At 43.1% G+C, this 19,391-nt stretch overlaps 2 pseudogenes; both read left to right on the top strand.

The window, feature by feature from the left end:
* Positions 1-3,402: 3,402 nt before the first annotated feature.
* Positions 3,403-4,376, top strand: LOC150066272 (breast cancer metastasis-suppressor 1-like protein pseudogene; annotated as a pseudogene).
* An 8,715-nt stretch (positions 4,377-13,091) lies between these two features.
* LOC150066271 (golgin subfamily A member 2 pseudogene) lies at positions 13,092-16,168 on the top strand (annotated as a pseudogene).
* Positions 16,169-19,391: the final 3,223 nt, after the last annotated feature.

The raw sequence follows: 19,391 nt of genomic DNA, 5'->3' as shown, positions 1-19,391 counted from the left end.
TCTATTGCAGATCTCTGCTAGTAGAGCCCAAGGTTTCTACTGATTATGACAAATGAGGGAAACCATTGAGCCTATCTTCCTTTGAGTCTGGCTTACTTCACTTAATATAATTTTTTCTAAGTCTTTCCATTTCCTAACAAATGGGGCGATGTTTTTTTTTCTGACAGCAGCATAGAATTCCATTGTGTACAAATACCACAACTTTTTGATCCACTCATCAACTGAGGGACATCTAGGTTGGTTCCATATCTTTGCTATGGTAAAACAATCTATTTTCTCAAAACAAATTGCAAGTTTAGAAAGAGATGAAGTAAACATACAAACAGTATCAGGACACAGAATAGTTGTTGGGCCTTAAAAAAGTAATAAGGGCCTAGAGTTTGGGCTAGAGATAGCGTGCTAACTTAGCGTACATGAAAACCCTGGTTGGACTCTTCCATACCACATACACAGAAAAGGCAGGAAATGATGCTCTGGCTCCAGTGGTAGAGTGCTAGTCTTGAGGAAAGGCCAAGGACACTGACCTGGCCCTGAATTCAAACCCAGGACTGGCAAGAAAACAGACCATAAAAAAATATATGAGGATATAATATAATCAGTAGTTTCCAAGAATTTTCTTAGACTTAATATTTTTGAGTGGAAAAAGACCATAAACACCCTATTCAAGTTTTAGTTCCATTTCTTGACGTAAAGGTCATATATATATATATATATATATATATATATATATATATATATATTCATGTATTGCTAGTCCGGGCAGTTTTGAGACTTGAACTCAAGGCCTGGGCACTATCTTTGAGTTCTTTTGCTCAAGGCTAGCGCTCTACCACTTGGACCACAGCACGACTTCCAGACATTTCTGAGTTATTGAAGATGAGAGTCTCATGGACTTTTCTTCTTGGGCTGACTTTCTGAACTGTGATCCTCACTTCTCTCAGTCTCCTGAGTAGCTAGGATTACAGGCATGAGCCACCAGCACCTGGCTAGGGATATATTATATGTAATCATTACCGAGATTTCAAGGAGAGATTAAATATCCATCCACGTTTCTTCATATTGAAGTCTGAATGCCTTTCTAAAACTTTGGTTGTAAAGGTGATATACAGATAGTTTATAGTTCACTCTGTTGAGAGCATAGCTAGTGTGCAGTAGTAAACAAGACGGGACAATTTACACAAAGAATCACCAAGACCATTGAGGCCTTAAGATATGGAAATGAGCCCCCCATATGTGATGGTTCAAAGTGGACACTTGTGGGCTGGGTTTTGCGAATGAACTAGGTACTTGGCAGGTCATGCCTAGAAGATGAACACAGAAAACAAAATAGAGCAACCTGAAACCCATTTGCTAGTCTTCTATACCAGGGAGGGTCACATACTACTGTCTGTCCAACAAAGCAAGCCATATGGATCCTGCTGAGTCGCCAAAAGCCATTACTCAGTCAACCAGACCCAGGGACTCACAGACCCATATGTGACTTGACCTCAGACCCAGGGACCTAACAAGTGACCAGTCTTGAGGCAGAGAGGTAGGATGAGTTGGAAGAGAATTGTATTAGGTGTGTAAGTGCTACATCTAATAGATGGTAATGGGATTGCACTGTTTGTGCAAATAAATAACTTTAGGCACCCCAATTACAATACTTGCTATGCTGAGTGAGTTAGGTGGGTAACGTCTGTCATCTAGTGGATGGTAATGAAATACCAGTGCTTGTGAAATTCAATATCTCAATTTTCCATGAGTATTGTGCTTGCTACAAGCCCCTCCCTTATTTTCGCCCAGATTTTTCCCTTCCTTCCCCCTTTCTCCCTCCAGTTGATTAGTTCATTTCCTGCATAGTGTCTAGTGAGCATTACTGCTGAGTTAGTTTACCCTTTTTTCCCATGGTTTCTGTGTTGCTCCATCCTCTCCTCAAATCACATAAACTTACATCCAAGATAAAGGGTACCAGGTGTGCCCTAAGTTCATGTCTATAATCCTAGCTACTCTGGAGGCTAAAATATGAATATTCCAGTTCAAAATCAACCCAGGCATGAAAGTCCATGAAACTCTTATCCCCAAATAAACCAAAAAACCAGAAGTGGTGCTGTGGCTCAAGGGATAGAGTGATATCCTTTATGTGAAGAGCTCAGTGACAGCGTCCAGACCTAGAGTTCAAGCCCTACAACTGACAAAATAAATACATAAAAAAGATCAAGGGAACAGAAATAAAAAACTGTTGACAAATAGGGAAAAATAGGGTGGGGAAACCTGCTAACAGTACAATAAAATTTACAAAACACTTTCTTGTTTCATTTCTTGAAGTTCATATAGCTTTTGAACCCTTGTGATGAAATCTGAATAATTGAGTTACGTTTTTGTGGATCCAGCGGCCTGAAATCAGGGCCTGGCTGCTGACCCTGAACATTTCTGGTCAAGATTAACCCTCTGTCACTTTAACTACAGCTCCAGTTCTCTGTTTTGGTGGTTAATTGGAGATTGGGCCTCATAGAAATCCTGCTTCACCTGGCTTCCAAACAGGATCCTCAGATCTCAGCCTCCTGAGTAGTTGAAATGACAAGCATAAGTCACCAACTCCAGGTGTCACTTTCATTCTTAAGCAGAAGCCTAGTGTATTTTACATAGCGTGTTTGTACATCAGAGTGGCTTTAAATTGGATTCTCTTCCCTATAGATAAGGAACATCTATTCTTAGTTTTTTGACTTGAAGTCAATCATTTGAAAACCAGTACCTGATCCCGCGCACTCCAGTGAACCTGAATTGCTCCAAATCTTTAGATTTTTTTTAATATAAAATGCCTAAGGTTTTATTAGAAAAATGATTGTCATGCAAGAAAACATAAATCTCTCAGAGCCTGTAAGAGCTTTAGGACTTCCTGGGTACCTGTGCAGAACTTTAGGGAAAGAATTCTAGTAGTGTCATCCCACATAAGATTCATCCTCTGCAACTTGGGTTGAACTCTGCTGCATCCCACAAGACCTCCACATGAGTTCTTCTCACACTCAGCACGTTCTTCAGCTGATTGTGTTCAAGGTGATGAAAACCTTCACAGAAACATTTCAGTCCCTTCATAGAGCCATGGGTGTGTGGAGGGGGCCACAGCCTAGAGTTCCAGGAGCAATCAGAGGTCAGAGGCAACAAGGGGCAGCAGGAGAAGGTCAGGACGTGTGGGTGGAATGGAGGACACAGGCAGGAGTAGCATGAGAGAAGTGTCCTCTGAAAACAGGCTGCCTTGGGGAGAGGAGGGAGTGTGTCAGGGCAGTGACACCCAATATTGTGGGCTACTCAGGATTAAGTAGTTGCTAGAAGATTGAGGAAGGACTTGAAAGGTGCTGGAAAAAGTAGACATTGTCTGAAACATGAAAACTTCTGTTGGTGTGATCAATGATATTGTGAGAAATGGCCATTCGTGGCAATGGGTAATACAACAAAATCTGTCATAGTGAAGGTGATAACTGGCCAACTGTGCTTGAAAACCATGAAGGCCAGAAGCCAACCAATCATTATAACTTCCTCTTCCAAGAATGTTGGAGAGGAGCTTACAAACAGAAATGAAACTGCCAGAAGTGTGTGTGTGTGTATGTGTATGTGTATGTGTGTGTCTTGCTCTGTGGAAATCTGAAATATTGCCTGATAAGTTGGCTTCTATAGAAAGCCATGCGGTCTAAATGCTGTACAAGAAGTCAGAGCTGGAAAAGCACCAGAATATTTGGAACCAATGGCATCTTTACAAGAAAATATGCAAATTCATACAAAGGTAGCAGGAATCTACAGAGAGCTCTGCTTGGAATCTGTAAAGAACAAGTATGAATGTGAAATTCAAGCTTCTCGCCAGCATTGTGAGGGTGAAAAGCTTTTGCTGTATGATACAGTTCAAAGTGAGCTGGAGGAGAAAATCAGAAGGCTTGAGGATGACAGGCACAGCATTGACATCACCTCAGAGCTGTGGAATGATGAACCTCAGTCACGAAAAAAGAGGAAGGACCCCTGCAGTCCTGATAAGAAGAAGCCAGTTGTGGTTTCAGGTCCATATATACTTTACATGCTGCAAGGTCTTGATATTCTTGAAGACTGGACGACAATGAGAAAGGCAATGGCTACACTGGGTCCACATAGAGTGAAAACAGAATTGTCTGTGAAGGTGGAAAAGCATCTGCACAGTGCCAGGTCCAAAGAGGGGAGACTCTTATTATGACGGCGAGTGGTGTATATGTGCACAAACAATCTGCACTGATAAGAAAGATGAATGTCCTACAAATGCTGTAATTACAATTAACCATGATGAAGTTTGGTTTAAGAGGCCTGATGGAAGCAAATCTAAGCTTTATGTTTCACAGCTACAGAAAGGAAAATATTCAATTAAGCATTCGTAATTGTGATTTAAGTGTTATCTAAATCTACCTTATTAGTGTTACCAAGTGTGATGTGCCATGGGTGTTAAAAATGTATTCAGTAACTTAATATTCTATCCAATTATTAGAGAATATGTAGTTCTAGGTAGTACCCTTAGGTAGACCTCATATTTACATAAGTAAAAACACAGGTATAAAAATTTAATCATGATTGTTACATATATTTGGCTTTTAAGTCCAGTGACCAGGAGGTATATATGTAGGCATTTCTTACTGATTTTTTTCTTTTTAAAGAAATTATATGAATTGTCTCATCTGTATGGAACCATGGGCCGGTTGATCTGTATTTTTTAAAAGCATTGCACATCTTTGTAAATAAGATAGATAAATGTTTCCCATATAATGAAAAAGGAGCACTTTTGTAGAGTAGCTTTCCTTCTCCTCTTCCTTGATTCTATGGTGGTGTCCTGTTTTTACAAAGTATGCTTAGTGTTAATTAGTAAGGTATGTGTCAAATGTTACAATGTTTCTACCTGTATTCCTGCAACCCCTTAGAGGACAGGTGTTTATGCCTGCATTTATGATGCACTGTGTGTGTGGTGAACAGTGATGGCAGTATTGTGGTCTTGCTGGGCTTGTCTTAGCTTTTGAAACAGATATGTAGTAGTATTTTTCAGAGTTAAGCTAAGTCCTTATTCTAATTTTATTCCTAGGGCCAAAATAGCAGGAATGATTTCTCTGAATCTTTCCCAGAATAACACTTTTGTGTTTGGTGTTTTCATACTTTATGGCCATGTGGTGCAATTTAGACAGTGTTGGCCTTTCTCCCCTCAGTTCCATTCATGATGAACTCCCAAAGCCTAAGGAACAGTGCAAAGGATTGAAGCCCTTCATAGAGCAGGCTGTGTGCATGGTTAGGGTACAGCCAAGTCAAGGATTGCTGGTGGTCTTGTGCACTTTAATCTGGTATAGTTAGACTTAAGGAAGAAGGAAGAAATGAACTTAGTAAAGCAGGCTGGCTGCATGATTCTGTTGTTTTTTCTTACTATTTTACCTCTGCAGACCATCCTGTGCAGATTACCACTTGACAGTTGCCAAATTTTCACATGCTGACTTCTGAAATTCACTATCAGCAGTTAGGCTACATTGCTGTGTTTCACATTAACCTTAGCAACTGTACATAATGTCACAATCCAATGGTATTTGACAGTATTTATATATACGTTTGAGAAGCATTTTTTAATGGGATTTGTATTTTTAAATTTAGTGTGTATTAAAAAGATGTGTTTGAGTGAAAAATTATTATATATATATACATATATATATATATATATATATATATATACTGTTATCTGTTATAGAAGCCAGGAGTTCAGCCTAGCATGCACAAAGACCTAGGTTCAATACCTAGGTACCACATAAATAGAAAAGGCTGGAAGTCCTCTTCTTTAATATAGTATTAAAATTCATATCCAGAAGGAAAGGAACGATCATAAAGAAGATCCAAATAGGGAAAGAGGAAGTGAAACTTTCCCTGTTTGCAGATGCCATGATTTTGTATTTCAAGAACCCTATAGACTCCACTCCCAAGTTGCTTGAGCTGAATCGAAAGTTTGGCAAAGTAGCAGGGTATAAAATTGACCCTCAACGGGAGTTTGGCTAATGGTAGACTGCTTGCCTAGCATGCACCAAGACCCGGGTGTGATTCCTCGGTACCACATACATAGAAAAAAGCCAGAAGTGATGCTGTGGCTCTAGTGGCAGAGCTATAGCCTAGAGAAATCCAAGAATAGTACTCAGGCCTTGATTTCGAGACCCAGGACTGGCAAAAAATCAACTGATTCCATGTATGCCAACAACTAAAAGAGTGAAGCAGAAATCAGGAAGGCAATTTCTCTTGCAAGAACCTCAAAGAAAATAAAGTACTTAGGAATTAAGAAAGTATGGGACCTTTATGATGAGAACTTTAAAAATTGAAAAAGCAAATTAAAGCAGAACTGAGGAATTGGAGAAAAAAGAAGAAATTTGAGGAGTAAGTTTAATCTCAGTAGACACAAGTGAAAAAAGACTATACAATAAGTGTGAAAAAAAGTTAGTTGTACTTGTTAGATAATACCCAGAATTTATTTGTATTTGGATATTTGAAATTTGATAGGGAAGGGGGGAAAACCAAGACGGGTGGGGGGTTTGGGGGGGGAGGGAAATGGGTACCAAGACATGTAAAAGGGTATCAATGTATGTGAATTAATGCACCTTCTATCTGGCAAATATTATGTAACCCTTTTACTAATTACAATAAAAAATTAAAATAAAAGACTATACTATAAGTGTGAAATAAAGTTAGTTGTACTTGTTAGATAATACCAAGACTTCGTCAGAAACCACACAGACATAACAGGTACAAAGAACAAAGGAAAGTTCATTGCCAGCCAAAGGACCCAGCAAGACCCCTTCTCACACACTCCTGAGAAGAAGCGCTATTGTCTGTGGTAACCTATATACCCTGTGGGGTTTAGGGGGCAGAGAGAAGGTGGAGATCCTGGAGTGGAAGTGAGGACTAGGGGCTTCATCATTGGTGGACTAGGATTTAAGGCTGCTGTCCAAATGTTAGGTAAGGGGCTCAGCAGATGCTCAGACCTGAAGGTCACTGTAGGGGATCCTGTAGCCTTCTATGGTTTATAGCCTCCCAGAGGAGTGTCATCCCAAAGTTTAGGGGTGTGAGCTAGCTATTTACTGCCATAATCACAGGGCATGGTGTTGCTTGTGCAGGGCACACTAAGCTTATAGGGGAAAAAGCAGGGAGAAGGGGCCTTGAGCCACCACTGATTATTTCCAGCTTTGACCAAATGGACCTGGGAAGGGTTATGCTAAGCTACAAGCTAAGCTGTGGGAGAGGAAGTCCCTGGGTCTACACTATCAATATTTTTAAGATATTTGTTTTAGGAAAAATAAAGTAGGTACAAAAAATATATCTGTAAATGTGAAACTTTAACAATAAATTCATTGTAAAAAGTATCGAGGATGGCAGGAATGAAATTTTACCATTCACAGTTCGTGCTCTATACCACTTGAGTCACAGGGCCATTCACAGTTTTCTGGTGGTTAATCATTGATAGTGTTGTAAGGAAACTTAGTTGTGAGAAGCAGAGAAACAATCACTTCAAAGGCTAAATTATGAGCCTTTTTTTTCCCACAGACCTAGGGCTTGAACTCAGGGCTGTACACTGTCCTTGGGCTTTCTCAAGGCTAAAGGCCATTTCCTTGAGCTAAAGCACCACTTCTAGCTTTTTCTATGTATGTGGTACCTAGGAGTGGAACCCGGGTCTTTGTGCATGGTAGGCAATCACTCTATCACTAGAGAGCCAGAGGACTACTATGTTTTTTTCCATTGTATGTTTTTGGCTCCTTTATTTTATTTTATGTTATTTTATTTCTGGGTCTTCTATTCTGTTCCATTGGTTTTCAGCTCTATTTTTGAACTAATACCCGGCTGTTTTTGTTATGATGGCTGCATAGTAGAACTTAATTTCTTTCTTTAGACCTCTACAGTTTCCACTGAGTAGATCCTATACATAATTAACAAGGTTAATTCCTAAATATTTTACTCTTTCTGAGAATATTGCTCATGGGCTCTTTTCTTGGCATCTTCCTGGTAGTATCCCTGATCTTATTGATTTGAGTCTCCTTTATTCATTAATCTTGCAAGAGTCCTGCCATTTTTATTAAATATTTCAAAATTCCAGCTTTTAAAATTTTTTTGTATATAATCTTTTCTTTAATTTCTTGCTGGGCGTGGTGACTCATGTCTATAATCATTAGCTACTCAGGAGGCTGAGATCTGTGGATTGAGGTTCAAAGCCAGCCCAGGTACTACAAACCTATGAGACTTTAATCTCCGATTAATCACCAGAAAACCATAAGTGGTGATGACGCTCAGTGGTTAGGGTGGAAGCCTTGAGATGAAGATCTCAGGGATAACGCCCATGCCCACAGTTCTAATCCCATGACAGAAAAAAATAATTTTTTCTTGATTTCTGCCCTCATCTTTGTTATCGCTCTCCATCTAGTAGCTTTGATTTTAATTTTTTCTTGTTTTTCTAGCTGTTCTAATTGGATTATGAAATTATTTGCTTGGTCTGCTTCTGTTTTCCTTATATATGTCCTTACAACTATGAACTTTCTCCTCAGCACTGCTTTTACTATATCCCAGAGATTCAATTGGGATATATTTTCATTTTCATTGACGTGTAAGACTATTCTAATGCCTTTAATATGTTTTGTGACCCAGCTGTTATTTAGTAGTGTGTTGTTCAACCTCCATGTTTTGAGTAATTCCTGCAGTATGCTTTTTTGTTAAGAAATGTGGTTGATTCCACTATGATAGGATAGGATGCAAGGGATTATGTCAATCCTCTTGTATTTGCTTAGATTCTCTGTGTGAACTATATGATTTATTGTGGAGAATGACCCATGTGCTACTGAGAATAATGTACTGAGTTGTTATTGGGTGGAAGACTCTGCAGTATCTGTTAAGTCCATTTGGGTTATGGTGTCATTTAGTTCAGAGGCTTCTTTGCTCATCCTCTGTTTAGGTGACCTGTCCATTGGTGAAAGTGGTGTATTGAAGCTTACCATTACTATTGTGTTTGTGTCTGTCTTGTTCTGTAAGTCTGAGAGTGATTGTTTAATGTATTTAGGTCCTCCATTGTTTGCTGCTTATCACTTGATAACTGTGATTTCCTCTTCATGGATTGTTCCTTTTATTGTCATGTAATTACCTTTTTTGTCTTTTTCATTTTATCAGATTCCACTACACTCTGTCTACTCCTGCCTTTTTTTTTACCTGTCCCTGGCTTGAGTTCAGAGTGTGAACACTGTCCTTGGATCTTCTCAAGGCTAGAGTTCTACCCCTTGAGCCAGAGCAGCACTTCTGGTTTCTATCTTTGACTGTGAGATGGATCCCTTGGAGCCAACAAATGGATGAAATGCTTTTTCTGATCCAATCTGCAGTTCTTTTTTCTTTTGATTGGAGAGGTGAGTCTGTTAATGTTTAGTTATAGAGAGCTGTGTAATGTTTCCTGCCATTTTCTTTCTTTCCTGTGTTTTGCTTCTTTCCTTTTCCTGTTCTTACTAAATTGATCTTGTAGTGACTTCATTCTGATGTGGTTCCCTGATTTTAATAATTTTCTTCAGATTGTATTTCTCTTTCCAGAATTTTTTTGTAGTTCTTGCTTAGTGCCCATGAATTTCTGTAATCTGTGTTGATCATGAAAGGTTTTAGTCTCACCAACAAATGTAAATGCTAGGTTTTGTGAGTAAATGAGTTTGGGTTGGCAGTTGTTCATCTTCAGAGCTTGAATGGTCCCTTTCTCGACTGTCTTCACATTGAGAGTTTGTATGTAAAGGTACCCAGTGATCCTGAATCTTTTTTTCATTTAATATAGCTCATTCTTTAATTTTGAAGCATTTAAAATCAGTTCCTTGCCTCTCTGGTCTAGTGATTTTACTATGATGTATCTAAAAGTGTTTCTTCTAGGATCCTGTGTACTAGGTTTTCTCTATGCTTCTGCTATGAGGGTGAGATTTTCTCTCTTAACACTGGGGAAGTTTTCTGTGATAATCTTTAATGAATGAATGTTACATCCCTCTATTGCGGTACTCCTCCCACACACTGATTCCAGTTATACGTGCATTTGATGTTGGCTTTTGGGTTTGGTTGCAGTCTTGACTGTCCATAGAGCTTGTAATCTTTCTTGGTGATCTACCTATTTAGGTTCAGGAAATGTAAGGACTGGGGCCCAAGCTCTGCCTATTGGTGTCCAACAGGTTGCAGCCTTTCCTTGACCTAGGCTTGTGCCTGCTGGGTGGCCTAACCCTATGCTAATGTGCTTTGTCACTTGACAGCTCCTGGTAGTGGGGGAGCTCTTCCAGCAGCTGGAGAAGGCACACTATTCCCAGCTCCAGTTAAGGGCCAGAAGCCTAGGCAGCTTGAGTTTCCACTTGTGATGCACTTGATGGCATATCCCAGTGGGTAGAGGATACTCCTCCAGTTGCCAGAGCTTGTGTGTGATTCATGGCTTCACCTGGACCTGTGGGTCAGGCTGTTTGAATTCCCAACCACAGCCAGTTGGCTTGGGTGTTTCCAGTGTGTGGGGCATGCTCGATCGGCCTGGTTCCATGGAGACTGCTGGAGCTTGCTGGAGTTTCCTGGTATCAGTAGGACCAGTGGCCAAGGTGCTTAGAATTCCCACCATGAGCAAGTTGGCTTGGGAAGTGCCAGTGGGTGGTATGCTCCTCCACTGGGCTGCTGTGGTGCACTGGTGTTTTGCAGTTTCAGTAGGGTTGGTGGCCCAGGTGGTTTGAAATCCCACGTAGAGGAGAGCTGGTTTTGGAGGTGTCAGCAGGTGTGGCATGCTCCACTGGCTGCTGGGGCACACAGATCTTTGCGGGGTGGATCTCTGCAAGGGTGTGGCTTCTAGTCCTTGCTTTCCCTCTTGGTAGCCCATACTGTGGGGAATTGTGGGTCCTGTGGCCTTCCAGGCCAGCAGGTGTTGTGTGCGGTGTGAGGAAGCATTCTGTCTGCTTTGGCCTCCACAAATGTGCTGTTCCTTCTGGGGTGGGAGTGGGAAGGGCCCAGGTCAAGCTCTTTAGCTCACTGCCAGCTCTGTTTCCCGTGGGTGTTGGGGGAGGTTCTGCAGCCTGGTACTCACTGTTTCTGGGCCTGGTTAATGGCTGTCCAGTGATGCTGTGGCAGATTTCTGTACCTATGATCTGGAGATTCCTGATTGCCAGGCTGACGCCATACTGTGTTGTACTGATTGTGGACTGAGCAGTGTGGAAGTGGGAATTCTCCAGGTCTGGTTTCAGGGTTCCTATGATCCCTGTCTCTGTCTGTGCTGTCCAGGTCTGGCATGGTGAAAATTTCCTGTGTTTGGGTTCTGTGGTCCACTGATGTTTCCAAAGTCCAAGGTGACAGCAGGCTGCTTTCACAGCTTACCAGTGGTGACCCAGAGAAGGGGTAGGAGGTATTTGCAATTCACTCTTTGGATGTGCAGATTCTGAGGGTTGTTTTTTTTTTCTCTTGTACTTCATTCCTTTGATTTTTTGCTTGCTAGGATTTTATTGTTGTCTATTTCTAAGGAGAACTGCATGTTGGAACCCCAAGTCATTTTACTTGGAGAAAGCTAGGGAATTTCCCTACTTTTGCAGCATCATCTTGAATATGCAGCCTGATTTTGAAGACAACATTTTGCTTTTTCTTCTCCTGAAGCCTGAGTTCACATAGAAAACGTTTACACTCTAATGAAAATTTTTCTATATGCAAAAATTACAAGTACTTGCTCTGTGTCCCAAAATCGCAGAGTATCTTTCTAAAATGCATACCACTGTAAAATAGCATTGCAATCAAATTACTTCACAGATTAACATTTTTAGGTAACTTGTTCAATCGAATTACCTCTGACTGATGGAGAGATTTTTTTTTTTTAATCGGGCATGGGACTTGAACTTTGGAACTGGGTGTTGTCCCTGAGCTTTTTAGATCAAGGTTACCACCCTACCCCATGAGTCATAGTACCACTTCTGGTTTTCTGGTCGTTAATTGAGGACAAGAGCCTCACGGACTTTAATGTCTGGGCTGGCTTTGAAGCGCAATCCTAAGATATTAGCCTCCTGTGTAGCTAGGATTACAGATGTTGTGCCCAGATTTTGGGGTCCCTAAAGACCACCAAGGATCCGAATCTGATGTAAGAGCACGAGATTCTTTATTGCAAGCTCGAACGTGGACTCACAGCCAACACCGACACAGCAGGTCTGAGTTGAGAGAGTACCGACTTCCTGTTGTACAATGTTTTTATAGGGTTAGCTCAAAGGGTTGATGTATTATGAATTGATTGGCTAGTGTTAGAGGATACGTGTGCAGTTCATGCTTAGGGGATACATGCCAAGCTGCCGGGCAGCTGGAGGACAGCTGGTCAGGATATCTCAATGGTTATTTTATCCTAGGGCCTCAAATCACTGAGAATAGTCTGTAATTTATTACTTTCTTTGAAACTGCTACCTCTGCTGGTTTAGAGTTAGTTCAGAGTGACCTTCTGGCGGGGCCTGCTTAAAAATAACTTTTTACTGAAGTTCATCTTCAAAATTAATTTAGGCTTTCCAGTGTGAGCCACTGTGTCTGGCCTTGATGAAGAGATTTTTTAAGACATAGATATTTGGCAGTAAATTGTGAAATGCAAGAAGGTATGTACAGTGATGGACAGTTCTGTCTGCATTCTTTATTCTCCATTTGAATTCTGAGATCCCATCCCCTGAACTTTGGTCATGAGAATCTGCAGCACAAGATGGTCTAGGGCAGAGGCCTGAAACTGACATCCCAGGATCCTAAGTGACTGGAACTATGTGATGGAGGTCATGGCCATTAACAGACCTCAGTAGAACTGTGCAGGCTACCAGGTAGAGGTGGTCCCTAACTGAACCCATGTGGGAGGGACTGCCTAGGAGAGGTTCAGATGCAACTGTCAGTGGGCCTTTAGCATTCTGCCTGCATCACAAAATTCTGGCCACACCTCCAATTTTTCATGTTGCTCTGACCAATGGGATACAAGAATTGAGGCCCCGCCCACATTCCATGCTGCCCAGTAACACCAGGATTCCCTCTATTAGCTCACACCACTACAGGAGTTGAGGGATGTAGAGGTGGTGAGTGGTGAGTGAGCGAATCGAGGTGACATTGCAGATACCGTTGGAGGTAGACAGAGTTACTGGTGATTGTGAGAAGTGAGTGGAGTTTAGAGCCTGGGAATGTGGCCGCCCCACCTTCGCCGTCCCAGTGCTGGGATGTCTGAGCAGACAAGAAGAAAAAAGGTAGCTGCAGGAAGGAAAATACTGCAGGAATACCAGCAGAGAAATCATCCTGATAGACCTGCAGCATCCAAGAACAAGAAGAACACTAGAGAGGGAGGTAAACCCGAGACAAACAACTCTGGACACTGTCCTGTACTCAAGGGGGCAGCCCAAGACCACGCACACCTTGAGCCTCCCCCTCCAATGGGCACTGTCACATCTGCCAGCGGGAAGGGGGTCACAGGTCATAGTCACACCGAGGACCTGGAAAGGCAATGCCAGCACCTGGTGCTTGCCCTGGACTCCAGCACCACACACATCCAGCAGCTGTATAGAGACATCCAAAAACTGAACCAGGAGAAGGAAGACCTGCAAGATCAACAGAGGGGGGAGAACCAGAAGATGGCCTGTGTGCAGGAAGCCCTGAGAGCAGAGCTGGAGCAACAGAAGCTATGCATACAGATGCTGAGCTCAGAGAAATGGGATTTGCAATCTGCCCTGGCCCACATGCAGCAGGTGACCAGTGAAAGAGCACTGGCGCAGGAGAGTCTCACCAGCCGCCTGCAGGCTGCAGAGCAGCGTGTGGCAGACCTAGAGATGACCTCGTCTGCAGACTGCACCAAGCAGATGGAGGCCGAGCAGAACAACATAGAGCTCCTGAAAGCCCTGAACCGTGTGAAGCTGCAGCTCCAGGGGAAGGCAAGGCTCTGTGAAGACCTGGAGGACGAGAACACAGTGCTACAGGAGAGGCTGGAAGAGCTCCTGACCGAGAAGGCCACCATGAAGATCCAAGTGCACGAGGGCCAGCAGGCACTAGAGGAGCGGGCAGCATTGTAAAGTCAAGTCAACCACATGAGGGAGATGGTGAGAGCATTGCAGTTGGAGAGAGACACCTTTGCAAAGGACCTGAGGGTGGAGAGGTGCATGGGGCAGGAGAAGGTCCAGCAGCTGGCAGAACAGGTGAGCCAGCTGAGAGAGGAGAAGGAGCAGGGGCTGGGGCAGGTTGGGGAGCTGGAGAGCAGGCTGGTGGAGCTGAGAAAGCAGCTGTCAGAGCTGCAGCCCCCGCAGCCCCCCGCAGGCCCATGTGAGGCTGAGCAGCAGCTGCAAGCCCAGGCCCTGCAGTGGCAGCAGGAGCTCAAGACCGTGCAGGAGCAGCTTCACATGCAGGTGGAGGAGAACCAGAGCCTCAGTCTCCAGTACCTAGAGCAGCAGCAGCGGCTGTGGATCCTGGAGAAGAAGGCTGAGGAGTGGGATCAGCACGCTGAGGATCGGCGCAAGATCCTGGAGACGATGGAAAAGGAGCACGAGACCATGAGATGCACCCTGGTGCTCAACCGAGAGCTCAAGGAACAGCTGGGCCAGCTGCAGGATGCCTTGCAGAGGCTGAGCGCTGAGAAGGGGGAGCTGGCCAGCCTCCTGCACTCAGAGCAGCAGGAGAGGACAACCCTCCAGGAGAAGCTGGCCAAGCTGGAGGAGAAGTTGAGAGAAGACCAAGAGATGGTTGGGTTGCAGAGCGAAGTGGCTGAGGAGCTGCAGGATCTGCGTGACAAGAACCTGGCCCAGATGCAGGAGCTCATAGCCACTCGGGAACAGCACAGGGCCTCCAGCCAGCAGCTGAGCTCCGAGAAGGAGGCCCTGCAGCAGCACCTGCTGAGGCAGACCCACCTGCTGGAGCAGCTGCAGCAGGAGCAGGTGCAGAGCAAGATGCTGGCCCAGATGGAGAGGGACAAGTTCCAGGACACTCAGCAGTGCCTGGAAGCCACCAGACATGAGAATGCGCAGCTGCGGGCCCAGCTGAGCTCCCTGGCTTTTCCCAGGGAAGGAGGAGGCCTGCGCAGAGAAGAAGACAAGGGTGAGGAGGCGACTGCCCCCGATGGGACTGTGCCCGAGGACGTGGACAACCCCCAAAGCATGTGTGATTTTTATGAGGAAGCTCTGTCCATTGCAGAGTGCAAGAAGGCGAGGCTCTGCAGGCAGCTGCAGGAGCAGCAGGCCCGCTGTGGTTGCCTGAGTCAGCTGGCAGCCCAGTGGCAGAGAAATCTGGAGGGCCAGGCCCTCTTCCCCAAGCGCTGGATCCATGGCTTGTTTGGGAAGAGGAAGGAGGAAGCGCAGGCGCCCAAGAAGCTGAAGATCTGCTTCCACGAAGACCTGGCTGCCCAGGTGGATGGCCAGAGTGCAATGGATGACCTCCAGCGTTGCTGCAGCCAGCTGGCACAGCAAGTGAGCATCCTGGAAGAGACCATCGTTTCCTACAAAGAGCAGATGGGAGTCCTGGAGAAGCTGTGTCAGGAAAAAGATGAGTGTGTCAGCCAGCTGTCCCAGGAGAAGAGGAAGAAGAAGGAGGAGCTGCAGGAGCTGCTGCTGTGCCTTGCAGGGGAGGGCACAGAGTGCCAGGACAAGATGCTGGCAGCCTCCCAGGCCCCTGCTGCCCAGGCCCCCTCACACCTCTCGGGGCCCCTGAAGATGGAAGTCAGGAAGGTCCAGCAAGAGTTGGAAGTCTTGTGTCTTGAAGAAAACTTGGCACCTGTCCCTGGAGAGGCTGGGGCCCCTGGGCCCCTGGAGAACCCCACTGCAGAGCCTCCTGTGCAGCTGCTGCCTGCTGTGCAAGCCCACGGAGACCCCTTGGGCTTGGGCCAAGAGTTCTGCCTCCCTTTCTTCTACAAGGCTGAAGCAAAGGATGTGTTTGACATAATCACCATCTAGATACTGCAAAGATATATTGGGCATGAGAGTTTAATGGACTGGTCAGGAAAGGGGAGTTAACCACAGGTCAGATAGAGCAGAGGCTGCTGGGAGGTGTCCATAACAAGGCAGGTCTTAAGACTTTATGGGTTCCAGGGACCGGGCCCTAGTCAGGGTTATTATAAGAGGTGAATCCTTTACAAAGGAAGCTGGGAGCAATGACCTTGCTTCATATTAATATTGAATGACACTGATATTAATTAATAATTGGAATGGTTTATAATGTAGTAATAGCTTGACTTCATACCATGATATTATCTATTTTTCAAAAAACCTATACATGACAGTATTATATACATGATTTTAATCATTTAATGTAATAAGTTGGTACATTTATTGTATAGTTAGGCACATTTTCATAATGTACTAAGCTATAAGAGCAATGGAAATAGTCTTGTTTGAATATTATAATGCCATGAGGAAGATATTGAGATGACCAAATAGTAAAAACTTTACGAGCAAGAGAGAGAGAGAAAGAGAGAGAGAAAGAGAGAGACAAAGTTCGAAATGGTACATATTTAGAAAACTGACAAACTATGAGTTTAAAAATTATAGACGTGCTGTAATTAAAAACACTTTCCAAATTGTTTACAGAATTATAATCCTAAATGGAAAATATAGAATTTTAGAAGTCCTAGAGAAGAATATCTCACATGTCAGTGTTTTTAGTAAACCATACAGCAATATGTTCTATATTATTTCTTGAATAAGTAACATTTTCTCTTGCTTTTGTTTTTAATTTTCTGAGTTCACTACATTTACAATTACACATTATACCAGCAACAATGTATTTTCTTGTTTGAATATTAAAATGCCACAATGGGTTTTTTGAGATGTGTAATTAGCAAAAACTATAGAAAAGAAGGAAAGGTTCTTAACATTGAGTATTTGTGAAAGATAAATACTATGAGTAGAAAATGAACTCTTGGGCTGGGAGTTTGGCCTAGTGGTTAAAGTGCTTGTCTAGCATGCATGAAGACCCATGTTCGATTCCTTGGTACCACATACGTAGAAAAAAAAAAAGCCAGAAGTGGTGCTGAGGCTCAAGTGGTAGAGCTCTAGCCTTGAGAAAGTCCAAGGACAGTGCTCAGGCCTTGAGCTCAAGCCCAGGACTGGCAAAAAAAAATGAACTCTTATCAAATGGACAAAAGAACTGTAATATGAAAAGAATATGGAATTATGAATTTTTTAAATATTACATATCTCAATATGTTTTAGTGAAACATATTGTAGTGATACTCTTTTTTTTTTTTGCCAGTCCTGGGTTTGAGCTTGAGCTCAGAGATTGAGCACTGTCCTTGGACTTTCTCAAGGCTAGAAGCTTTCTCATTGAGCCTCAGCACCTCTTCTGGCTATTTTTTTCTATGTATGTAGTACAAAGGAATCGAACCTGGGCCTTCATTCATGCTAGGCAAGCCCTCTGCCACTAGGCCAAACTCCCAGCCCTGTAATGATTATTTCTTGAATAAAATATCCACTCTAGTTTCTCCTCTTTTCATCTTCCTGATTTAAGGCACATAAAAATTGAAAGTTATTTCTGGAACCCCTTTTGTCACAGAGTCTGTTTTTGGGCAATTCTGCTCTTTCCTGTTTGCCTCCTGACTCCAGAAATTATGGAGATATATATTCATTAATAGGCTCCTGCAAGAGTTTGAATCAAGTTACACTTAACATCAGAATGAAACTGGTCAGGACTGTTTTTTCTAGCTCTTTGCAAGCTCTCAAGTACACAGTCACAGTAGCCTACTGAAGTTCAAATGGACCCCACACCGTCTTTTTTGGTTCAGTGGAGCCCTAAGAATTAAATGCTGAATTCCTATATTTTCCTGAGATGTGACTGAAACAAGAACTTTAGAAGGGTGCTATTCAGTCCTATTTGGGCAGGTACTGGAATCTTGACCTCCCTGGGCCTTTTTGCCTCCACTTTCAGCCTTTTGCTAGCTATTTGGAGACCAGTGTCTGTTGGATTGGTTCACCATGGCTGGTTTTGATCTGACACCCTCAGGTCTCAACTTGCTGAGTAGGCAGACTTACAAGTATGAGCTTCTGGCTCCTGACAGTGGAAACTGAATATTGTCAGAAGCAGCAGATGAAGCCAGGCACAAATAGACCTGAGACCCTTATCTCCAATTAACCTGTAGAATACAGGAAGTGGGGCTTGGTTCAAGGGTAGGACTGTAGCCTTGAGCTGAAGTGCTCAGGGACAGCACCCAGGCAGAGATGAAAGAGTGTGCAAAAGAGAAGATACATAATACACCATCTATGGTTACTTCACAATTTAAAATCATTTTAACCAAATGTCTTTTACTTTTAACCTTAGTAAATCAGGAGGCTAGAACCTGAAGATTGGGTTTCAAAGCAAGTATAGGCAGAAAAGTCCTTGGGATATATATCTCCAAATAACCACCAAAAAATATTAAATAGAGCTGTAGCTCAAGTGGTAAAATGATAGGCTTGAGGTTAAAGGAAAAAAAAAATTCTAGAACATTGGCGAGGCCTGAGTTCAAGTTTTAATAAAGGCACAGTGCTCTATCCTTGAAAAAGTCCAAGGACTGTGCTTAGGCCCTGAGTTCAAGGTCAAGGACTGGCAAAATCAATAGTTCAGACATGCCCATACATTCAATGCGCGGCATTTTGGGACATTCCTGCCATTCTACCTTTGTGAGAAATGTAGCAATATGGCAGTCCTGGCCGCCGAGGCATAACTCAAGAAAGTAATTACAGAGAAAAGGGCTGGAGGTATGGTTCAAGACATAGGGTGCCTGCCTAGCAATTTGATAGTCCTGAGTGAAACTCAAATACTGAAAAAGAAGAGAACAAAAAAGAAAAAGAAAATAAAGACAAACTATAAGCAATCCATAAAAACTACCTGTGGTTTCAAAGATGGAGCTTATTCAATTACATTTGAATATCATTTAGCTGGATATTTTTTAGAGACATAAATGATTATAGATCTTTGTGTAAAAAGAATTTGTTGGCATTTGATTGGTTTGGGGGACCTGGGACCTGGGCTCTGTGCCTTTTTCTGTACCTGAGCATCTTTTGCTCAAGGCTAGTTCTCTACCAGTTGAGCCACAGTGCTACTTCAGTTTTCAAGTGTTTAGGGGGAGATAAGAGTCTTACTTGAACTTTGAACTGTTCATCAGATGTCAGCCTCCTGAGTAGCTAGGATTACAGACATGAGCCACGATCCTGGTTTGGTTGACATATTTTTAAGCTCTTATTAAGAAGCATTTTTTTTTGCCTGACCTGGGCTCTTGAGCTCAGGACCAGAGCACTGTCCTTGGATTTTCTCAAGGATAGAACTCTACCACTTGAGCCTCAGCACCACTTCCAGCTTTTTTCTAGGTCTATATATGGTACCAAGTAATCAAACTCAGTCTTCATGCATGCTAGGCAAGCACTCTATCACTAGGCCAAACTCCCAGCCCCAAGAAGAAACATTTTCTA

The sequence above is a fragment of the Megascapheus bottae genome, chromosome 2, assembly GCF_031878675.1.
Source record: "Megascapheus bottae isolate mThoBot1 chromosome 2, mThoBot2.hap1, whole genome shotgun sequence".
Lineage (NCBI taxonomy): Eukaryota > Metazoa > Chordata > Mammalia > Rodentia > Geomyidae > Megascapheus > Megascapheus bottae.
The sequence above is the reverse complement of the archived record's forward strand: the minus strand, read 5'-3'. Positions and strand labels throughout refer to the sequence as shown.